Here is a 23,076-nt window from a genome sequence, read left to right on the forward strand (position 1 = left end):
AGATTTTTGAGTGGATTAGGGCCTTCTCTCTCCTCAATTCAAATTTTATAAAAATCCCTCCTTAATTTTTATAAAAACCCTAATTTTTATAAAAGTGATTTTTTTAAGCAATTTGATTTATTTAAAAATCTTGTTTTTAACTAATTAATTATGATTAATGCATGATAATTTATATTTCTATTTCATTGGTATAATCCATAATTTGATTAATAAAATTTGATATTTGGAAGTTTATAGCCAAATTTTATAAAGTTTTTAAGCTTTAAGATTTATAAATTTGGATTTTGGGCTCTTTAGGGTTTTTGGAATATTGTTTGATGTTCATCATCATAATGAAGTATAATTAGAATATTTTAATTTATTTTTAGGGTTTTATACCCTTTTTCAATTATAACAAAGCTTGAAAGTTTAATTCAAATTATAGCATTGGCATTTCCTATTGTAATTAAGCAACTTACTAGAATCGTAAGTGTCAAGTATATTAGTCCTAGGTCTTAGATGGATCCTAGTTTATGCAAGATTTTGACCTAATTTATACTACTAGGCCATGGCATGATGTGCATGAATGGTTATTATAAAGATGCATGACTCCGAGAATGACCTGAATTGACAGTTGTCACACTATCTCCTGATATTGCTCAAGGCTTCCGAGAGTATACTTCCGATAAAGATTTGTGGGAAGCACTAATTGAGGTATATAAGGGAAATGAAGATATGAAGGAGAGTCGCCATGACATGTTGCGACAAAAGTTCAATTTGTTCAACTACGTTCCCGGAGAGACTCTTGAGGCACAGCTGCAGCGATTCACAACTCTCACCACTAACATGAACATATCTGGAATTTTCTTGACCAAGTCAGAAATCAACAAGAAGCTTCTGAATGCTCTTCCTAGATCATGGGACATGAATGTTGCTGTGATTAAGAAGACCAAGGATCTGAATCGTCTCACGCTTGCTGAAATCATGGCAATCATCAAAGCTTGCGATATTGATGATAAACAAAGAGAAATCAACCATGTGAACTCGTACTCTACTGCAAATCTTGGAATCTCATCCAACAATGCTCTCTCATCATTCATGTCTTCCTCAGGCCAAGCTTTTGCTACTCAACAACCTCAGATTCAGACCTTCGCTGCTGCATCATCTATTCCTCATTCTCAAAGCCAGCCATTTGTCACTCCACAAGTTGTTCCCTCTCCAAATGTGCCTGTAGTAGCCTCTTCCTCAAACACTAAAGACACTGATGAAAATCTGGCTCTATCCACTGGGCTTGTTAATTGCTACAATGCTTTTGTAGCTGGAGAGCTTCCACCGCAGCTGTCCTTTGCTGACCTGGATCAGATTCATCCTAAAGACGTGGAAGAGATGGACATTACATGGCAGATTGCTATGGCTGTTTTCAGGGCCAAGCAGTTTGCTAAGAAGACAGGGAAGAACAACGGGGCATCAATGCTGACAGAAAGGTGGGATTCAACAAGGTCAAGCTATGTTGTTTCAACTGCCACGAGCCGGGTCACTTTGCTCGTGAGTATCCAAAACCAGATTGTAGGATGAACAACAACAGGACAATGGTTGCAGTGGGAAACAACCGTGCAGGTGCTGCGGTTAATGGTGAGACTGCTATGGTCGCTCAATCCTTTGACTGGGAGGACCAGATTCAGGCTTTGAATATTTCAGGGCCAGAAAATGCTCATATAGCTCAAATTGATGATGTTCCCATGAAGAATGATGAAGCTGATCCTGAAGCTGAAATGATGGAGATGCAGTTTGCTCTGATGGTATCTTCTACTTCCGAGCCCAGGAAGAGTGAGGTAAATCTACCGTCTTGTTCTCAGGCTTGTAATGAATATGTTAAACTTCTTCATGATGAAATTCAGTTATTACGTAGAGAAGTAGAGGACCTTAGATATGAGGGCTATCAGCTTAGGAAAGGACAGAAACCTCTTAAGGCCCAGTTAGAAATAAAAATAAAAGATTTTAAAAGAATTCAAACAGAATACAGTGAAAAATTTGAGCTTTACGATTATGTTAAAAGACAAAATGATGAGCTAATTACCGAGCTTGATACATTAAAAGGAAAATTTGAAATTGCAAATTTTGATTTTAGAAAATTTGATGGATCAAGCGAGGTAGTTGCCAACATGATTGATCATTGCATGCAGTTTAAACGAAACCAACAAAAGGGTCTAGGATATGATAGTGTACCTCCTCCTTATAATCATACATATCAGTATCAACCCCTATCCAAGGATGAGATTGCCAACGAATCATTTATGGTTTATGGCAAGCCATCTGGTTTCGTTTCAGGAGGATTTATTAATGTTGAAAGTACTAACATTTCTACTTCCCCTCCAGATCAACCATTAGATCAGGCAAAGCGTGAAGCTGGAGAATCTGTTTCTGTTTCTGTTTCTGATTCTGATATTTTAGTTTCAAATGAAAAAGTTTTTGTTTCTGATGTTAAGACTGATAATGTTTTGTGTGATGTTTCCACATCTGCTACTATTGAACTTAATTTCTTTGATATGTTTGATGAATTGTTTGGTAATTCTGATGATTGTGATTCTCATGAAAACCCATCAATTCCTCAAGTCACACCATCTGAGGCACCCTCACTTATCTCACAACCTAGTTTTCATGCATGTTCTTCTGAGAAGAGTAAGAGTGTCTGTCATCAAAACAAATATGAAAAATGCAGTACAAGTTCAAATAATAAACAGATTTGTTTTAACTGTGGTGTTGGTGGTCATATTTCTAGGAATTGTCAAAATAGGATCTTTGTGAACTATATGTCACCAAGAGGAGAGAACGAATCTCGAGGAAGGTCTTTAATTAGAAAATCCTCAAGAACTCGTTCTCGAAATGATGATTGGAAAGATGATAGAAGTAGAAAAAGGGATGTTTTTCAAAAGAATAAAAAGGTTTTTACTAACAAAGCTCCAAATAGTTTGCCAAAACCGAACAAGGCTTCGCCAAGATCGGTTTCGTCAAAAAGCAATTCTGGATCTTCAACCACTTCTGGTAGAACATCCAGACGCTCAGTGCAAACTCATCAGAAATCTATTTCAAAACCACCTTCACAACCACCTGAGAATGTTGTAAAACCTAAATATCATTGGAAGCCCAAATCAATTTCCAATCCATCATCACCATTTTATGAAGTGATTAGGAATGAGGATCCTAATTTGATAACATAAAATGATAAATCAGAAAAAGCGAAAAGGAAACCCAGGACAGTGATGACCTGGGTCCCCAAATCTAAATAATTCCGCTCATCGTGCAGGGATAGTTGCGGAGGAATGTTGTCAGACCGTGGTATGTCGACAGCGGCTGCTCCCGGCACATGACTGGAGATATCTCCCAATTGCACGACATTCAGACATTTAATGGGGGATATGTCTCCTTCTCGGGCGGAGAAGGAGGAAAGATAACGCAAAAAGGAACGGTGACAAACGGAGTGCTTAGTTTTGAGAATGTCAACTATGCTCCTGAGCTGAAGCACAGTCTACTGAGTGTTTCTCAAATCTGTGACAAGGGCTACTCGACACACTTCACTGATAAAGAATGTCTAATCTTAAAGCCTGGCATTGTCATTCCGGAAGAGTGGATTCTCGTAAAATCTAAGCGGGATGGGAATGCCTACATTATTGACATGAACAGCAATGTACCCGATGAAGTCACCTGTCTCTTTTCCAAAGTCTCCGAACAAAGCGCAATGTTGTGGCGTCGTCGACTTGGCCATGCAAATACAAAGAACCTGAACCGGCTTTCTAAGAACGAAATGGTCCGCGGTTTGCCCGTCAGAGATTTCATTACTTTTGAAAAATGTGTTTCCTGTGCTCAAGGCAAACATCGCCGGAAACCACATCTGCCAAAACAAGTCAACTCCATCAGTCATGTGCTCCAATTGTTACATATGGACTTGTTTGGTCCGGTCAATGTTCTCAGCATCAACTGAAATTCATATTGTCTCATTGTGATAGACGATTTCTCCCGTTTCACGTGGGTATTCTTTCTGTCCAACAAAGCTGGGATCGCTGACCTCATCAAGAAGTTCATTATAATGATCGAGCATCAAACCAACCACCAAGTGAAAGCGCTACACACAGATAATGGAACAGAGTTCAAGAACGCTTTTCTTGATCACTTTTGCGCTGAGAAGGGTATTATGCGTCAGTATAGCTCTGTTCGGACACCACAACAAAATGGTGTTGCTGAACGGAGAAATCGGACGCTACAAGACGCAGCAAGGACGATGCTCTATGACTCTAAACTTCCAGTTTTCTTTTGGGCAGAGGCGATCAACATTGTGTTCTACGTTCAAAATCGTGTCCTGATCAACAAAACCCAGATGAAAACACCATATGAAATTCTTTATGTACACAAGCCATCGGTCAGCCATTTCTGAGTATCTGGTTGCCCTTGCACCCTTCTCCACTTGGAATCCAACGCAAAATTCAATGCAAAAGCCGATGATTATTACTTTGTCGGTTACGCTGCTGGTACTGCTTACCGGGTATACAACAAGAAGACGAAACAAATAGTGGAGTCTTTCGACGTTCGCTGGCTTGAAGAGAATGAAACGAACGCTAGGGTGGGTCCGGATTGGCTATTTGACTACACATCACTATTCAAATCTTTTAGTGTGTCATCTAATAACCAAGCTGGGTCTACTTCTTGCTCGAAGACTATTATTGAAGACGAAGATGAAGAGGTTGTCTACAGACCACCATTGGTTTCTGCTACTGATCCTCCGATGGAGTCTACTGTTCCAATTGCTTCTCCTGAGTCCTCAACTCTACAATCTGCTCCAGATGCTGATGCTACTCCTCTAACTCCAGTCGAAAGAGAGTTCATGAACCAAGATACTTCCGCTGTCACTCAAAATCTGATGGACCTTCTCTTTCCTGTTCAAATCGCTGATGAGTTTGTAGCAAATCCACCAGATGAAGCTGGTACATCTACTGTGGATTCTTCAGCACATGAAGGAGCTGTTAATATTCATACTCTTCCCGTTTCACTCAATGACATCAGTCACGAAATCCCCTCTCGCATACAGCGCGATCATCCGATAGAGAACGTTATTGGCCAGCTGGGCGACGGAGTTCAAACGAGAAGCCAGAATGGAGATGTAAATACATGTCTCTATTCTTGCTTCATTTCTCAAATAGAGCCCAAGAACGTCGAAATGGCTTTGAATGAGCCCAGCTGGGTGGATGTCATGCATGACGAGTTCAATCAATTCGAAAAGCTCGGGGTTTGGAAGTTGGCGGAGCTGCCTAAAGGCAAGAAATCTCTCGACACCAGGTGGGTGTTTCGGAACAAGCAAGACGATTCGGGTGTCATTGTCCGCAATAAGGCGAGATTGGTAGTCCGTGGGTTCAGGCAAATTGAGGGTCTTGATTATACAGAAGTCTATGCTCCGGTGGCGCGCTTGGAGGCTATTCGCATCTTCCTCGCCTATGCCTCCTACATGAACTTCACAGTATACCAAATGGACGTCAAGATGGCTTTCCTGTACGGCAAGGTGAAGGAGGAGATTTATGTTGACCAACCTCCTGGGTTTGTTAACTGAAAACTTCCCAACCATGTCTACAAGTTAGACAAGGCTTTGTATGGGCTGCATCAAGCCCCTAGGGCCTGGTATGCTACCCTAGCACATCACTTGCTCAATCATGGCGACTCACGCGGCAATATTGATCAAACCCTATTCATCAAGCATGTCAGTCCAGATCAAATTCTTGTTCAAATCAATGTGGACGACATCATTTTCGGGTCGACGAGTCCTCAGCTATGCACGGAGTTCGAGGACGTCATGAAAAAGCGATTCGAGATGAGTTCATTGGGGGAAATGACCACGTTTTTGGGGCTTCAGGTCAAACAATCTTCAGCCGGAATCCTGATTCATCAAGCCAAATATGTGGATGATATGCTCGAGAAGTTCGGGTTCAGAGATGCCAAACCTGCTTTGACGCCCATGGCCGAGAGACCACTGTTGACTCCTGATCTTGAAGGCGAATCCGTAGATCAAACATACTACCGATCGATGATCGGATCGCTGATGTATCTGAATGCAAGTCGCCCAGACGTGATGTTTGCGGTCTGTCAATGCGCACAATACCAGGCTAATCCTAAACTGTCTCATCTTATTGCTGTTAAAAGGATTTTTCGGTACCTCAAAGGCAGCCCAAAACTGGGTCTTTGGTATCCGAAAAATTTCGAATTTGATCTTTATGTTTTTGCAGACAGCAATTATGGCGGCTGCGAACTTGACAGGAAATCGACTTCAGGCGGATGTCAATTTCTCGGAGATAGGCTGGTCTCCTGGCAGTGCAAGAAGCAGCATACTGTCTCGACCTCAACAGCAGAAGCAGAATATGTTGCTGCGTCTGCTTGTTGTTCTCACGTCATATGGATCCAACATCAGCTGTTGGACTACGGTTTGAATTTTCAAGAAACCCCTATTTTTTGTGACAATGAGGCTGTGATCCAAATTGCTAAAAATCCGGTTCAACTCAAAAACCAAGCACATCGACATCAAATTTAATTTGTTCAGAGATTGTTATGAGCGATCGCTCATTCGGCTAGAACAGGTTCCCACCTCAAATAATGTGGCGGATCTGTTCACCAAGCCGTTTAACAAAGCTCGATTCGATGTGCTGGTAAACTTTTTGAAAATGATTCGCTTTGAGGATTCATTTTTGTTTAGGTTAGTTTAAATTTGCGCATTTCAATTTCATTCTCACCCATGCACAAACTTAGGGGGAGAAATAAACCAAAACCAAACAAAAATTAGAAAATCAGAAAATACAAAAAAATTAGAAAATCAGAAAATCCAAAAACAATAGAAAATCAGAAAAATCCAAAAACTTTAGAAAAATAGAAAAATCAAAAATATTTTGTGAAGTGATGTGCTGGGAAATGATATTATCAAGTGATAACAGGCAATCTGAGTCTGCGTAACGTACCCAAAATTAAAGTGTATATGCTCTAGGTTTGATGCGCTGGTAGGCACGAAAGATTCTAAATGGACTTGACTAGGCAGAGTTGAACTTAAGAAATTATAGACTTGACAAATCTTGACCTAGTTAGATCCGTTTAGCCTGACAATACGACGCTTGGATAGGTTGAGCATGGAGATATATATGGGAATCTTATGGTCACATTAAAGAACCTGTACTTGGAACCGTGGATTAACTTTTCCTCGATGTGCGGATTCTGTCCTTAATTTCGGTATTGATGGGGTGACTGGTGAATTCCGATAAATTAGGTATGTAGAAAATTGTTTTCTCTCTATCTATCTGTTAGTCATATGTTGCCTCCTCTGCGTGATCGAAAGATCCGACCTGGAATGTAGCATATGCAACTCTATTTCTCTGCATCCTCTATCTATGCAATTCTTTCTATCTGTTAGCCATATACTGTCTCCTTTGTGTGACTCACAATCCGACCTGGTACACAATATATGCACCATTCTATTTCTCAATCCCTCTAAAACTTCAGTTAGTCATATGTTTCACCCTCTGCGTGATTGGAAGAGATCCGACCTGGGTGTATAGCATATGCATTCTAAATCCATCTTCTCTCTTAATAATTGTCTGTTCACCCGATGTAAGGAGTATTATGGAAGTCCTTGATTACTGGAGCATATCAGGAAGCGGGAACCATGTTCTAGTACAATTAAAAATTGAACACTTACAGATTGTCTATAGATCTCACTGCTCAATTTAGGTGGACAACAATATCCCTGGTCGTCGTCAGCTAAATGGTCCTTAAGAAATATTATCTAGGAACTTAGGATCACTTTGTCTTATAATTAATAGTATGTCCTAATTCTGTCATAATTTTTTGTGTTTAAGTGGACCACAATACCGACGATTGACCAGACAAAGATGTGAAGATGAAAGGCACCGACAAGTGGATTAAGGCTGTCTAACAACTTTGATCCCAGTATCACAAGATAATTTTCAGTGATTTTTTAAGATAAATTTTGTCTGTGTTTATTCCTACTTTATTTTTATTTTTATTTTAATTTAATTTTATTTTTATAATTGTCAAAAATTTAATTTTTAAATCTTTTAATCCTTAAATTTTAGAAATTAGTTTATTTTATTTTTAGTTTAATTTTAATTTTACTTTTATTTTAATTAATCCTCAAAATGTCTCTTTTTTTTTTTAAAAATATTTTGGGTTTTGGGTCTTTATTGTCAAAAGGTAAAAAGATGAAGGGGGGGGGGGGGGGGCGCAGCCTTATTGGGAAGTATATAAAGGGGAATGTGCGGTCAAAATCTCCTTCTTCACTTTTACCTCGACCGCACACTCTTCCGTTTTCTCTCTCTCTAAAAACTTCAAGAACACATCTCATTTTTCCGTGAAATTAAAGCTTAATATTCATAAGTATCTTGAAATCGACTCCCATAATACAGTTTTTGAGCAAAAACGACATTGAATCGATGGTCAATTGAAGGAATCGGTATCAACTGTGCGTGTGCGGCCGCACACACCGTGTGCGGCTGGCCACGTGTGCGGTTGACCCGTGTACGATCGCACCCCCGTGTGCGGCTGGCCCCGTGTGCGGTTGGACCCATGTGCGGTTGGAGTCGTTGTGTAACAGTACACCGTGTATGGCCGCACACCTTGTGTGTGTGGCTGAATTTAGGTGTATGGTTGCATACCTAAAATTGACTTTAAATTTTAATTAATGGAAAATCTCTTAATTTTTCTAATGCTTTAAATTTATACTTTCTTTTTCAGGAAAAATCATGGGAGACTCTGAGTTCGCAAAAGTACACAACTTGGCCATTTTTCTAGAAGATCCTCCAGTGGCCCACAATGATCTCAAATTTATTGTCGATGGTTTGAGAAAATGTTGCTTGGTCTCTGCTTTCACCTTTAGTCCAGCAATTTATCAAAATCTGATTAAAGAATTTTGGAGAAGCGCTTCTGTGAAAAGGAACAATGACGATGAGAAATATCTTGAGGCATATGTACAAGGAAAGAAAGTATTAGTCTCTGAAGACATCATTCGAGAAGCCCTACAAATTGGTGATAAGCATGAATATCCAAGGGAAATTGATGTTAACCAGATTCAAAATGTCCTTGGACAAGTGGGCTATGAAAGAACCTTTCCACCTACCCACAAGAAGTTATTGCCACCTTGTTGGAAATATCTGGCTCATGTCTTTGTGAGTTGTATTTCAGGACGCAGATCTGGTGCTAACGAGATATCCCTGGCAAATACTGGTGCCATCACTGCTTTGGCCTCTGGAGTAAACTTTAACTTTTCAAAATTCATCTTGCATGAGATGATTTTGAATATTGAAGGAAACAAAAGGGACAAGTTTTTGATGTATCCAAGGTTTATCCAACTGATCCTTAACATCATGCATCCTGAGATTGAAAGGAAAGGAGAGACCCTGGATATCAAGTCAGTCGGCCCAAGTGCTTTCGGTTTGATGAAGCAAAAGAGATCGGGAAATCTCAACTTTGAAGGAAAACATCCTTTAATCAGATTTGGTATTTTTGCTGAGGAGAGTGACCAATCTGAACCCATTGAGTCTTCTTGTCCTACGGAGACCGACGATGCAGTCATCTCCACTTCTGAACACGATCGAAGAAGGCTTAAACTCTCCTGTGGCCAGAGTTGCATCAGAACATGAAATGATACAGAATGTGGAAGATGAGAGTGATGGAGATAGAGGAGAACGTGAAGGAAATGACAAATTTCTACATGAAATGGACTTCTCAGGCCTTGACAATGTTGCAATTCCCCTCAACTTCGATTTTGAACATGAAGTTGAACTTGACACAGGTCTGGATCTCTCCGACAGGTTATTCGAAAAGGTCGATGAATTTGCTCAAACTGCAACTGAGACTAGGGCTGCAGAGAAGACTCTTAAAACTATGCCTCCTTCTTCTACCCAAATGGAAGAAAATTTAAGTCAACAGGGTACAGATTCACGGATTCCTCCCCTAGATTCTGCTATTCCTACATCAATTCCTTTTTCAAGTATCTCGACACAGACGCAGACCTTTCTGCCTCCCATACAAGGAAGGCATCAAAATTTGAGACAAGGAGTGTTCACTCAAAGCCAGTCACCACCTATTTTAGCCACTGTTATCACCACAACTGTTGCAACACCACCCCTCCAATCCAGTGAAGGTCCAAGTACCATGCTTGAGACAGGAGGACCATCTAATGTTCCAGAATATTCCCCAACGAGACCGTCGCTAGATGAGGCCTCAATCAGACTCGCAAAGCTTTTGTCTCAACATAGCCAAGAATCTTCCTCCCGTGGAAAGGGAATATCTTTCGAGGAAGGTCGCTCAGGGAATGATAATCCTTTAGTGTCCAAACTTCAAGAAGAAATTGGCATTCTGAAGCAGCAAAACATTGAAAAGGACATCTTGCTGGAACAACATGGCAACCTTATCGCTGAGCTTCAGGCAGAGAATGCCTCAAAGTCAAAATAGATTACTGACCTACAAACCAATCTTGGGTCAGTAACTGCTTTTTACTTTGACTTGAAGAACAAGCTTTTTGACGCTTTTGGGGATAAGCTTAAATCTCTGTTTCAACAGCCTCATGGTATTGAAGATCCTCCCACTGCTTCCTCTCAACCTTCAGAAAGCGACTTTCCTGCTAATCCACCTCCTCCAAGAACAACAACCATCGTTGATCGGTTTGAAAAGGAACCCGAAAATGCCAGACCTCGGATCACAATCAGGCATGGAAAAAGGACCGTCACTGCAACCAAAAATGAAGGATTACTCTTTATGAAGAATTCAAACGAAAATCGCAAGTCGAAGGATCCTGAATTAACAGTGACGGATCTTAAAAAACGAAAGTTTGGTGACGAGTATGGAGATCGCTCCGGGATCAGAATGTGGGATTATGATCCTGAGTCTAATCTATGGGTGGTTAAGAGGAATTTTGGTCCCTCAGAATACTACAAAAACACCCATGATTTTAACTCATGGACGAAGGTCGATCTCTCTGAGCTCTCAAGAGCCCCATTCCATAATCCCTCTAACGATCCTAGCGCTACAAATTTCAAGCATTTCTTGGACAGACAGGTCAGGGATAACTTCCCATCAATGAAGACGGCAAAAGCGCTGGTTATAAAGGATAAGGATATTATTGATCGTGAAACTAACCGACCAATGAAGATCATGTTGTGGCCTGCTACAAATCAAGTCAAGGAGATTCCCATTCCACAACATTTTCAGGATGGATATCTTGACGATATGGCGTTTTGGGCCTTTGATGACGAAACGACAACTGCGGCAATAAAGTTCAAAAACAATGACACTGTTCTAAGGCTCGTCTGCGCAAAGGATCTTCTGAGATTCAGGGAGAGAGACATTCATACCCTAGCTCGTCACCAAATTATTTGCAGAAAAGAAGTCATGGAGGTTGCAGCCAAGGAATTCACTGGGATGGTCGCCACTATCATAAATGGAAAGCTTTGGATAGGATCCATGGGAAAATCTGACCTGAAGCTGTTCGATAATCCTGGAGAATGAAGACCAAGTCTATGCTAGCCTCAAACCAAGGGGGAGATTGATAGGCTATAATTTTGTGGTTTGGGCTAGGCATTCTAATGTATAGGTCTTGGTAGGATGATAGAGAGTGTTGTGGTGATTGTAACTTGTTGGTGAGTGTGTGCTGACGTACATGTGTGTGCGGCCGCACACTGTGTGTGCGGCCGTACACGTGTGTGCGGCTGCACACTTGTGTACTGCTTCAGGTGGTATAAATAGTCTGAGTCTGTGTCAGTTGAACAGTGACGTATGTATGTGTTTCCCAAGGTGTACCTGACATTTATGCGTAATAGATGTGTGCATGCTTGGCTTAATTCTCTTTTTACTTCTTCTACACTCTGTTTGATTGTTTGCAGTTCATTGATTACTGATTTGGATCTATAGATCGGGACTTACATTGTAGTTTTAGGTCCAGGTTTTGTGTTCGGTTGTAAGTGACCGAAACCAGGCTTGCAGTCTCCTGACCGAAACCTGTTTTCGGTCCACATGAGTATATATAGGCTTGTCAGGTTGTCAGGTGTCTAGTAGTTGATCAGCAGTTGTACTTTGCTAGTTTTCGGTCCTTCGAGTTGTATCAGACGATTTCGGTGTTTAATCGTATGCAAGCTCGATTTCATTCCATCTTCTACTCCATTTCTTCTTTGTTTTCTTATGCTTGATTGATCACTGGTGAAGATCCTTCCATCAAGGACCTTACAAAGAACCAGTAGAAATCATGGACCGAGAGGTCAAGCAAACAAAACAAAGCCGTACTCCTATAGTGAAGGTTCGCTGGAATGCAAAGCGGGGACCTGAATTCACTTGGGAGCGCGAGGATCAAATGAAACTGAAATATCCTCATCTTTTCGCTTAGTTATTTGTAATTGCTTAATTGCTTAAAACTCTAATTTCGGGACGAAATTCTCTCTAACGGGGGGATAATGTAACATCCCGTTATTTTCTGTTTGTAAAGTCAACTCTAGTCAACCAAAGTCAAACAAAGGTCAACTAAAGTCCTTTTTATTGTTTGGGTTTTTAATTTAGGTTATAATAATAACCTTTATTTGTTAAAATCCTTAAAATATCTACAATTGAATTGGAAGGAAAAGGCTTGAAAACTGAGAAACTTCGCATCTAGATCATTCACTTCAGACCGCAAAGAGCTTACGGCCGTACACTCCTCGGACCGTAAACTCCTCGCTGCCGTAAACAAGGCTTCGACCATAAACGACTCACCGACTTCGGACCGTAAACACCTCGACCGTAAACCCTCACACATATATATAGATTTCCTTCATTTTCCTTCATTTATCACATCTTTCAGCCAAGAACTCTCAAACTATCTCAAGTATCATCCACCAAGAACATCATATCTCCTCAAGAACACACCAAGATCATCCTTGTTCATCTTATTCAAGTGATTAAACACTAGTTCATCACATAATCTAACAGGTATAAATTCTTGATTTTGTTATCACTGTTAGATATAGTGTCTAAGTCCATAACTATATTTGGTATGTACTTGACCCGACCCGGCATGGTCCATTTGGGTTGCACTTCACCCGAACAATTTATGGATAATCTTTTGAGAATAGTATAAGTTATGATTTATTAATATATTATAAGTTATAATATATTAATATAAAATCATATTATTTAATTAGTATTGATCTATAATTAATCTAGGATTAATTTAGAGATCAAAAGTATGACTAATTAAATATGGGCTCTTGTATTTATATAGTGTGAGCTAATGCTTATTTGGAATGGGCTAGGCTTGCATGGAAAGTCCATGGATACTCCATGGAGCTTTAACCCATGGATCTCATGGAAATGAAAAGACATGGGTATTAGGGTTTACATGGATGTAACCCTAATCCACCACACTATATAAAGGAGGCTTTGGTTCTTGAAATCACACGAGTTGTGGTGAGTAAAGTAAGAGGGCCGATTTCAAGAAGGTGATTACTATTCTCTCAAAGTTCCAAGTTTGTGGTGATTTGTGATTTCCATTTGAGGCATCCACACTATTGGTGCTAGGCTCTAAAACTCCAAGCAATCAACTACAACTACAAGGTAAGTAATTTTACTAGCTTTATTTGATTCAAGTTCCCCATGCCATGCTAGATAGGATAAGAACCTTGGAAAAATAATTGTTTGCATGTATCATAGTCAAACATAGATCCAAGGTTTCTAGGGTTGCATGTACACCATAGGAGTTTTAGAATGCTCAAAACCCATTAGTGGTATCAGAGCCTAGGCTTGTTTACTTGATACTTGATGCAAATAGTTTAAAAATCGAATTTTTTTGTTCACTGCCGTATGAACTTGCCGAGTCCATGAAGAAATGCATGCTACTCGTCGAGTCTGTTCATGCACTCGACGAGTAGAGGCTGCAGTGTCCAATTTTTCGAGTTTTGCTGCTGGAAATGGACTAGAAACTTTACCCTAAACTGTTTTGGTGTTATAAAACCTGTTTTAGATGGTGTAATGTTTATGCTAATCCATTTACAATGGCTATAATAAAAAATTACAAGTTTTATGAGTAATTTTATGATTCTTGAAATGTTCATATTCATGTTCTTGAACTTATGAAGATTAGATGATCATAGGAATTGTTTGTAACCTACTTGGTAGTTTAATTCATGGTCATTATGTGTTTTAATGGAGTCCATAACTTGTCCTCAATTTATGGAAAACCAAAGGTCACACTTTATTAAAAACCATTAAAAGAACACAAGAGTTAGAAAAATGAAAAGTCTTCATTTTAATACTCAATTAAATTCATAAGTTATAAGAAATGAAAAGTTTTGAAAGTTTACAAAACTTGCCCTCAAGTTTTGGAACAAGTAAAGTCATGATTAAAACTTTAGTTCCAACCCTTAGAATTTTAAAAGTTAAAATTCAACCCTTATACTTTATAATATTATAAGTTAATAATATATATATATGTATAAGATCAAGTCGTCTTACCGCTAGTACGCCTTATTCACGAAGCCGGTCTAAAAGGGGGGTATAAGGTTGTTACCTATAAAATGGCAACTTAATGGGTGTCCACTCTCACCCACCGCTTCCTTGATCGGTGGAGGGTCGTTAGCCGAACGGGTAGGACAAGGACTTATAAATTCTCATTAAAAGTATAATGATAATACTAAAGTAACTAAACCTTACTAAATTCCCAATCTTATTTATTTTAGGAAAATGTGAATAAGGTGCTAAACTATGAAATTACACTTTACACTTTGTTTAAGTCGTTAGTGGAGCGTGTGTGGTTAACCGGCACACTAACTTGAACTTAACAAGGTAGGTAAAGGGTGACTTAATGTTTATCATAGTATCGATGGAGCGTGTGTGGTTAACCAACACATCGATTGAGGGGTAATACATTAAGGGTACCAAGTAATTTGCATGGTTACTTCACACCTTGTTTTGTGATCCTCGGCATCCCAGTCACAAAACTTGAAGGGCACACTCGAGATTGAAACATGCCATTGAAGAAAGTTCAATGAATCTCAAAGAATCTAGGAGTTTCTAAACCAATTAAAACCTAATTAAATATTTCGTTTTTCATGGTGGAAATTGGTGAATCGTCATTCACCTACCTTCAAATATCTTATAGCTTAGATTACGACATCCCTCTTCTAAGTTATAAAATATTGTGTTGGGTCCTAGCCTTAATATTACATTTGGGTGTTTTATTAAGGACTATCTCAAAATCTAATCTAATCTATTCCCTCTTCTTTTCAGATGTCTTCCAATAACAATGCTTCTGGCTCAAACCCTACTAGCTCCTTCTCTCTCATGAATCTTTGTGGGAGAGTCATCTTTGATGGGTCCAACTTTACTGATTGGATCAGAAACATCAGGATGGTCACTCGGTATGAGAACAAAGAATATGTTATCGACAAGGAGCTGAAGGTACCCGAGCCAACTGCTACTCCTGAAGAGCTTGCTGATTATGAGGTACATGAAAGAGATGCTACAAAAGTGGCATGCATCATGATGGCCACCATGACAGCCGAGCTCCAAAAGTCCTATGAGGACTATTATCCTTTTGAGATGCACCAGGATTTGATGGACCGCTACCATCAAAGTGCTCGTCAAGAGCGATATGAAATAATCTCCTCCATGATAACAACCCGAATGAAGGATGGTGAACCCATCATGGGCCACATGCAGAAACTGAAAAGGTATGTGGACCGTTTGCTGAAGCTGAATGTGAACTTCCTTGAGGAGTTAGCAATAGACATCATTTTGCACTCCTTGCCATTGTGTTATGATCAGTTCCGCATGACATATCACATGAACAAGGAAGAAGTTACCCTCAGCAAACTTCAAGGACTCTTGAAGACCGTCGAAAGTGGTCTAAAGGGTAAGTCGGTTGTTACTACTCCTACTCCTACTCCAACTGCGGCCAATGTCTTGGCAATCGGGCATGGCAAAGGGAATAAGAGAAAGAACCCTTCTAAGGGTACCAAGGCTAAGACCCTTGAAGGCTCCTCTTCAAGCAAAACCAAGAAAGGTTTTGTCACTCCTTCTGCTAACCCTAATGAGGCTGAATGCTTCAATTGCCATGAAAAGTCGCACTGGAAGCGAAACTGCCCAAAGTACCAGCAAGATTTGAAGGATGGGAAAGTAAAACCCAACCATGAAGGTATATACACTATATTGTCTAATAACTCACCTCATTCTAAGTCTTGGGTCCTTGATACAGGTTGTGGTATTCACATATGTTGTGATTTGCAGGGACTAAAAAGAAGTGAGAATGTGGAGCAGGGAAAGATAAACTTGATCTTGGGAAACAGGAAAGCTTCACCTGTCACCAAGATAGGAGTTTATTCCTTAGTGCTAAATAGTGGGTTTACATTAGATTTGAATAAATGTTATTATTCGCCAGAAATGGCAAGAAATGTTATTTCCTTTCATGCATTGTATAAACAAGGTTTTACCTTTTATTTTGATAATAATAATGGTAGTATTGATGCTTTCTTTAATAATGTTCTTTATTTTAAAGCATTACCTTGTGATGGCGTGTATGAAACTGTATCTGTTGTAGATAATCTCGGAAATAATGTATTGTGTATTAACTCTTCCACTAGCTTAGATAAAGCATCCTTATGGCATTGTCGTCTTGGACATGTAAGCAAGAAACGCATAGGCCAACTCCAAAAGGATGGAGTTTTGGAGTCATTTGACCTAAAGTCAGATGATAGTTGTGAATCTTGTTTGCTTCGTAAAATGACAAAGTCACCTTTTACTGGCACTTGTGCTAGGGGTGAAGGTTTGTTGGACCTCATACACACGGATGTGTGTGGACCCTTCAGAACCGCCACAAGAGATGCTAATCGGTTCTATGTGACTTTTACTGATGATTTTAGTAGATATGGATATGTCTACCTAATCAAGCATAAGTCAGAAACCTTTGAGAAATTCAAAGAGTTTAAGCAAGAAGTGGAGAATCAGTTGGGCAGGAACATTAAGATGCTTCGATCCGATCGTGGTAGTGAGTATCTTAGTACTGAGTTCCTTGACTATCTTAAGGAATGTGGGATTGTCTCACAATTGACACCTCCTAGGACACCACAGTTGAATGGTGTAGCTGAGAGGCGCAATCGGACCTTGTTGGACTTGGTTCGTTCCATGATGATTCGAGCTTCGCTACCAATCTCATTGTGGGGGTATGCCTTAGAGACTGCCGCCCATATCATTAATCTAGTCCCTACAAAGAAGGTTGACAAAACACCTCACGAGGTGTGGACTGGAAAAGTTCCCAATCTAGACCACATCAAGATTTGGGGTTGCGAGGCTTTCGTGAGACTCGAGACTCACGATAAGCTCGAACCCCGAAGCGAAAGGTGTATTTTCATCGGCTACCTACAAAAATCCTTTGGTTACATCTTCTACAGACCCAATGATAATGTGGTCTTTGTAGCAAGAAGAGGATTCTTTCGAGAGAGAGAATTAATGAGCCAAGGAGACAGTGGGAGGCAAATTGACCTTGAGGAAATTCAAGAGTCAAGTGGTGAAGGAACCTCAAACCCTAGCCCTCAACCTGAGGAGGAAACTCCTGTTGAGCCATTTGAAGAATCTATACCTCTGAGGCGTTCCACCAGAGTTAGGAATGCACCTGAGCATTATTATGGTTTTCATATTACTGCAGAAGGTGAGACACTTATCAGTGATAACACACTGGTAAATCTGGATGAGCGTAACAGCTACACGAAAGCCATGGCAGGGCCTGAGGCTGCTAAATAGAAAGAGGCTATGGATAGCGAGATACAGTCCATGTATGACAATCAAGTTTGGAACTTGGTTGACAATGTACCTGATCGTAAGACAGTTGGGTGCAAATGGATCTTCAAGAAGAAGACCGAAATGGATGGTAATGTACACACTTATAAGGCACGACTGGTTGCAAAGGGTTATTCTCAAACTCCGGGAGTTGATTATGATGAGACCTTTTCACCAGTGGCCAAGATTAAGTCTATTAGGGTTCTGTTAGCCATTGCTGCATTTCATGATTATGAAATATGGCAAATGGATGTCAAAACCGCTTTCCTTAATGGAAAGTTGGCTGAAGATGTTTACATGGTTCAGCCAGAGGGTTTTGTCAGTACAGAGTACCCTAGTAGAGTGTGTAAGCTCGAGAAATCCATTTATGGATTAAAACAGGCACCTCGCAGATGGAATCTTTGCTTTGATGAGAAAGCCAAAGAATTTGGCTTTTCAAGGAGTGAAGATGAATCTTGTGTCTATATCAAGGCTAGTGGGAGTATAGTCAGCTTTTTGGTACTGTATGTGGATGGCATACTACTCATAGGAAATGACATCCCAACCCTGCAGGAAGTAAAGTCCTGGCTTGGGAAGTGTTTCGCTATGAAGGACCTTGGAGAAGCTGCCTATATCCTAGGGATAAGGATTTTGAGAAACAGGAGTAAAAGACTAATTGGACTTAGTCAAAGCACCTATGTGGACAAAGTGTTGAAAAGGTTCAACATGCATAACTCCAAGAAAGGAGAGTTACCCATCCAGAGTAACGCCAGATTGAGTAAGACACAAAGCCCTAGTACTGGGGCTGAGATAGCAGAAATGAGTCGAATACCTTATGCTTCAGCTGTAGGATCGATCATGTATGCTATGACGTGTACTCGACCTGATGTAGCCTTTGCTTTGAGCATGGTTAGCAGGTATCAGGGGAACCCTGGCAAGGCACACTGGACTGCGGTAAAGAATACCCTCAAGTACCTACGGAGGACTAAGGATTGGGTCCTTACCCTCGGTGGCAGTGAGGACTTGAGAGTTGTAGGGTACAGTGATGCTAGCTTTTAGACTGACAGGGATAATTTCCGCTCTCAGTTGGGCTGGGTCTTCACTCTAAACGGAGGGGTAATTACTTGGAAAAGTTCCAAGCAGGAGACAGTGGCTGATTCCACTTGTGAATCAGAGTATATAGCAGCAAGTGAGGCAGCAAAGGAGGCTATATGGCTAAAGAACTTCATCGGAGACCTTGGAGTTGTACCAGCTATAAAGGAGCCAATGGAGATTTTCTGTGACAGCAATAGTGCGGTTGCCTTAGCCAAGGAACCAAGAGATCATGGGAGATCCAGACACATTGACATAAAATATCACTTCATCAGACATCGAATAGAAGAAGGAATCCTCGTGGCAAAGAGGGTATCATCGGATGAGAACCCAGCAGATCCCCTCACAAAGGGAATGACTCGGGCTAAGGATCTCCAGCATGCTCGGAGCATAGGGCTGAAGGATGATATTAGTTTTAGTAGTTAGATAATCTTGAAATTTGTAAAATGTAATTAACATTTGATGATAAATAAAAGTTGTTATTTATGAGTAAAGTGTTGCTATCTCTTGTCAATCGTTTACTATTATTTCTTTTTGCATGTTTTGACTTCCAGAATAATTATGTTATGGTTTATATCATATTATTCAAACTCTCCACAGTCGGTCATATGTTGGAAGTAGATATGAATCAAGACTGTCATGGGTTGGCTTGTAGAGGTCTAAGATGTTAGACAAAGCGGGGCTACAACACTCATGAGTGCTCATAAGTTCTAAGTATTGGACTCAACCCACGCTCACTTGTATCACTTCATGGAATTTATCTCGAGTGATCGTGAGACGGTAATATCATATAAGTCTTCAAACCTAGAGATATGATTTGTTGCCTATGAGTTGGTTATGCATTGATTGCACGAAAACGCATTGGTAACTCGATGTTATAAACCGTGCTTTTGTGTGTAATTCAACAAGTAGTAGAGCAAACATATGAGTCGAAGTTTATCTGTTCCTTCTAGGATTAGAAGCGATATCTGGGCACCTCGATGATTTTGTTTTGACCTATGTACCGGGCCCGGTCAGAACTAAATTGATGTGTTCAGTTAAGTTCTCTGTCAAACAAATCGGAAATCGAGAAACAAATGCTGGACAATAAGCAAGACCATGTTCCATGTATTTGTCTGGCTGATATCTAGAACAGAGGATTATATGATCACTTATCTAAAATGGCGCTTCATAGTTCAACAGAGTTTAAAGAGCTACGATTGCTGAACGGTTCCTGAAGTCATACGTGCAACTATAGTTATTAGACTTATCCAAGTGGGAGACTGTTGGATATAGTGTCTAAGTCCATAACTATATTTGGTATATACTTGACCCAACCCGGCATGGTCCATTTGGGTTGCACTTCACCCGAACAATTTATGGATAATCTTTTGAGAATAGTATAAGTTATGATTTATTAATATATTATAAGTTCTAATATATTAATATAAAATCATATTATTTAATTAGTATTGATCTATAATTAATCTAGGATTAATTTAGAGATCAAAAGTATGACTAATTAAATATGGGCTCTTGTATTTATATAGTGTGGGCTAATGCTTATTTGGAATGGGCTAGGCTTGCATGGAAAGTCCATGGATACTCCATGGAGCTTTAACCCATGGATCTCATGGAAATGAAAAGACATGGGTATTAGGGTTTACATGAATGTAACCCTAATCCACCACACTATATAAAGGAGGCTTTGGTTCTTGAAATCACACGAGTTGTGGTGAGTAAAGTAAGAGGGTCGATTTTAAGAAGGTGATTACTATTCACTCAAAGTTCCAAGTTTGTGGTGATTTGTGATTTCCATTTGAGGCATCCACACTATTGGTGCTAGGCTCTAAAACTCCAAGCAATCAACTACAAGTACAAGGTAAGTAATTCTACTAGCTTTATTTGATTCAAGTTCCCCATGCCATGCTAGATAGGATAAGAACCTTGGAAAAATAATTATTTGCATGTATCATAGTCAAACATAGATCCAAGGTTTCTAGGGTTGCATGTACACCATAGGAGTGTTAGAATGCTCAAAACCCATCAATCACTTCAAGAACACCCTTCCATCTTCAATTATTAGGCTAAAATCCATTGATTTTATCTAGTTTTCACGAAGAACACGAAGAACAAGCACCTCAAAACCTTTGAATCTTCTTATAATCTGGTCTAGGATCACCAAGTGTTCTTCATCCTTCAAGAACACCAAGAACACACACTAGTTCTTTAGACCGTGAACACCTCATTCAAGCTTCAAAACGTAAGTATCCTTCCGTATACTAGTTATTCTATAGAAGTTCATAACTTACAACCTTGAAAACAACCATTTCCTAGAACAATAAGGGTTTACGGCCATGAGAATCTCCCTTGGCCGTAAACTCCTATGAAGAACACCATTGGCCGTAAACTCCCCTTCGCCGTAAACATCAAAGGTGTGGTCGTAAACTCCAATGAGTGGCCTTAAACTCCATTTGATTCAATCACATGTGATTGTAACATTTCAATCTAAGTGATTCCTAGTCCCTAAGAGGGTTTCTTAGCATAATTAGTTGTTTAAACACTAATTATATTCATATATGTGTCATTATATGCTATTAGGATCTGTTTGTACTCAATATTTCACTTGACACTTAGCATCCTACACCGATCTCACATTTGAATAACTTACTACAGGAGAGTTCATACCCCCGTATTTTCATAGTTTTTACTGTTTTAGGGGGGGGGGAGGGGATACAAGTCTAACACAAAGATTTTGTGTTATAAACAATTGATTTCAAATATTTTATCAAAATGGATTTCAACTATCATCAAATCAAATAGTTTTTCAATGATTGTATCAAAATGACATCAAGTCACCAAAATGTATTTCAAATTATTAAACTTCTTTTAAATGTTTTATAAACTTATATTTTCCTCCAAAAATCATACTAGTATATATATATTTATATAAATAAGATTTAAAAGACTTAGGACTGATAACCTACTTTAGTTCCTTTTCCTTGTTTGGATATGGGATTATAAGCATCAATTATTTGTCCGAGTGTCATTTAAATTTTACTTATATATATTTGTATATGTATACAAGTATTCAAGTTAGTTCATTAAGTTTCAATTACCCTTTGTAACATGTTGCGCAAGGGGTTGCATTCATGAATACTCAGTAACAATACTAAAAGTGCATATAAATTATAATAGGTATAATTTATGATTCACAGAACATTAATTCACGATTCAAGTATACTAAAGTACATTATTTTACAAGAACAAACGCTTGATTCAAAACTAATCAAGAGTATACATCTTTCAAAATACATGTTAAGCATACCAATTCAAGAACATACAGTCAGTCATTTATTTCAGAATGATTTGGGTTTTTCTTAACTATTGTACATGTAACGTTTATATGCTTTTATGAGTAAAGTAGTACAATTTGTTTAATTAATTTAGACAATATAGTAATGTCCTGACATTATAACCAGAATCTCCAGTCGGGGATCAAAACAATGTGTGTATAGATCTATATTGGGATTGACAACCCCGCACTCGGACTGCTAGCTACAGTCATGCATACACGCATGTGAGTGACAAATTGTTATCAACATGTTTTCAGCACATTCATAGCGTTGGGTCAGGCCATCTAGTCAGTATGGTTATAATAACTCATATAAAAGATATTAACAATACGTTAGTGTATAATTAACTAAACTTAAGTACATTTTCAAAGTACTAGTTTACAAGATACAGTTTACAGTATTACATTACAGTTTACAATAACAGTTGATGAAATCAGACATACTCTCAGATACAAGTTTACATAAGGATTACAAATACAAAACATTGGTTTACAAATAGAACAATTTTATATATCAAAAACTACTTTTCATATACAACAGAAAATATAGGATTTTCTGGAACAGCTTACATATTCAAGAAACAGAAAACATTCTTTCAAACATAAATACTTATGCACTCACTCAACTTTATGTTGATACTCTCTTTTCAAATTACTTGTATTCTCAGGGAATCAGTAGACAGGTACTCCCCGAGCTTTTGAGATGATGGAGCTATTTATGTTTTGTCTTCTTCTTTTGTATAACTATTTGGTTTCAATATACTATGATGAAACACATGTAAATACTTATACTTTTTAAATACAATGGTTGTTTGTACTCTGATTACTGTAATGCATGTGTTGTGATACTAAAAATG

This window comes from Lactuca virosa, chromosome 3 (genome assembly GCF_052849685.1).
Source record: "Lactuca virosa cultivar CGN04683 chromosome 3, Lactuca_virosa_CGN04683_v6, whole genome shotgun sequence".
NCBI lineage: Eukaryota > Viridiplantae > Streptophyta > Magnoliopsida > Asterales > Asteraceae > Lactuca > Lactuca virosa.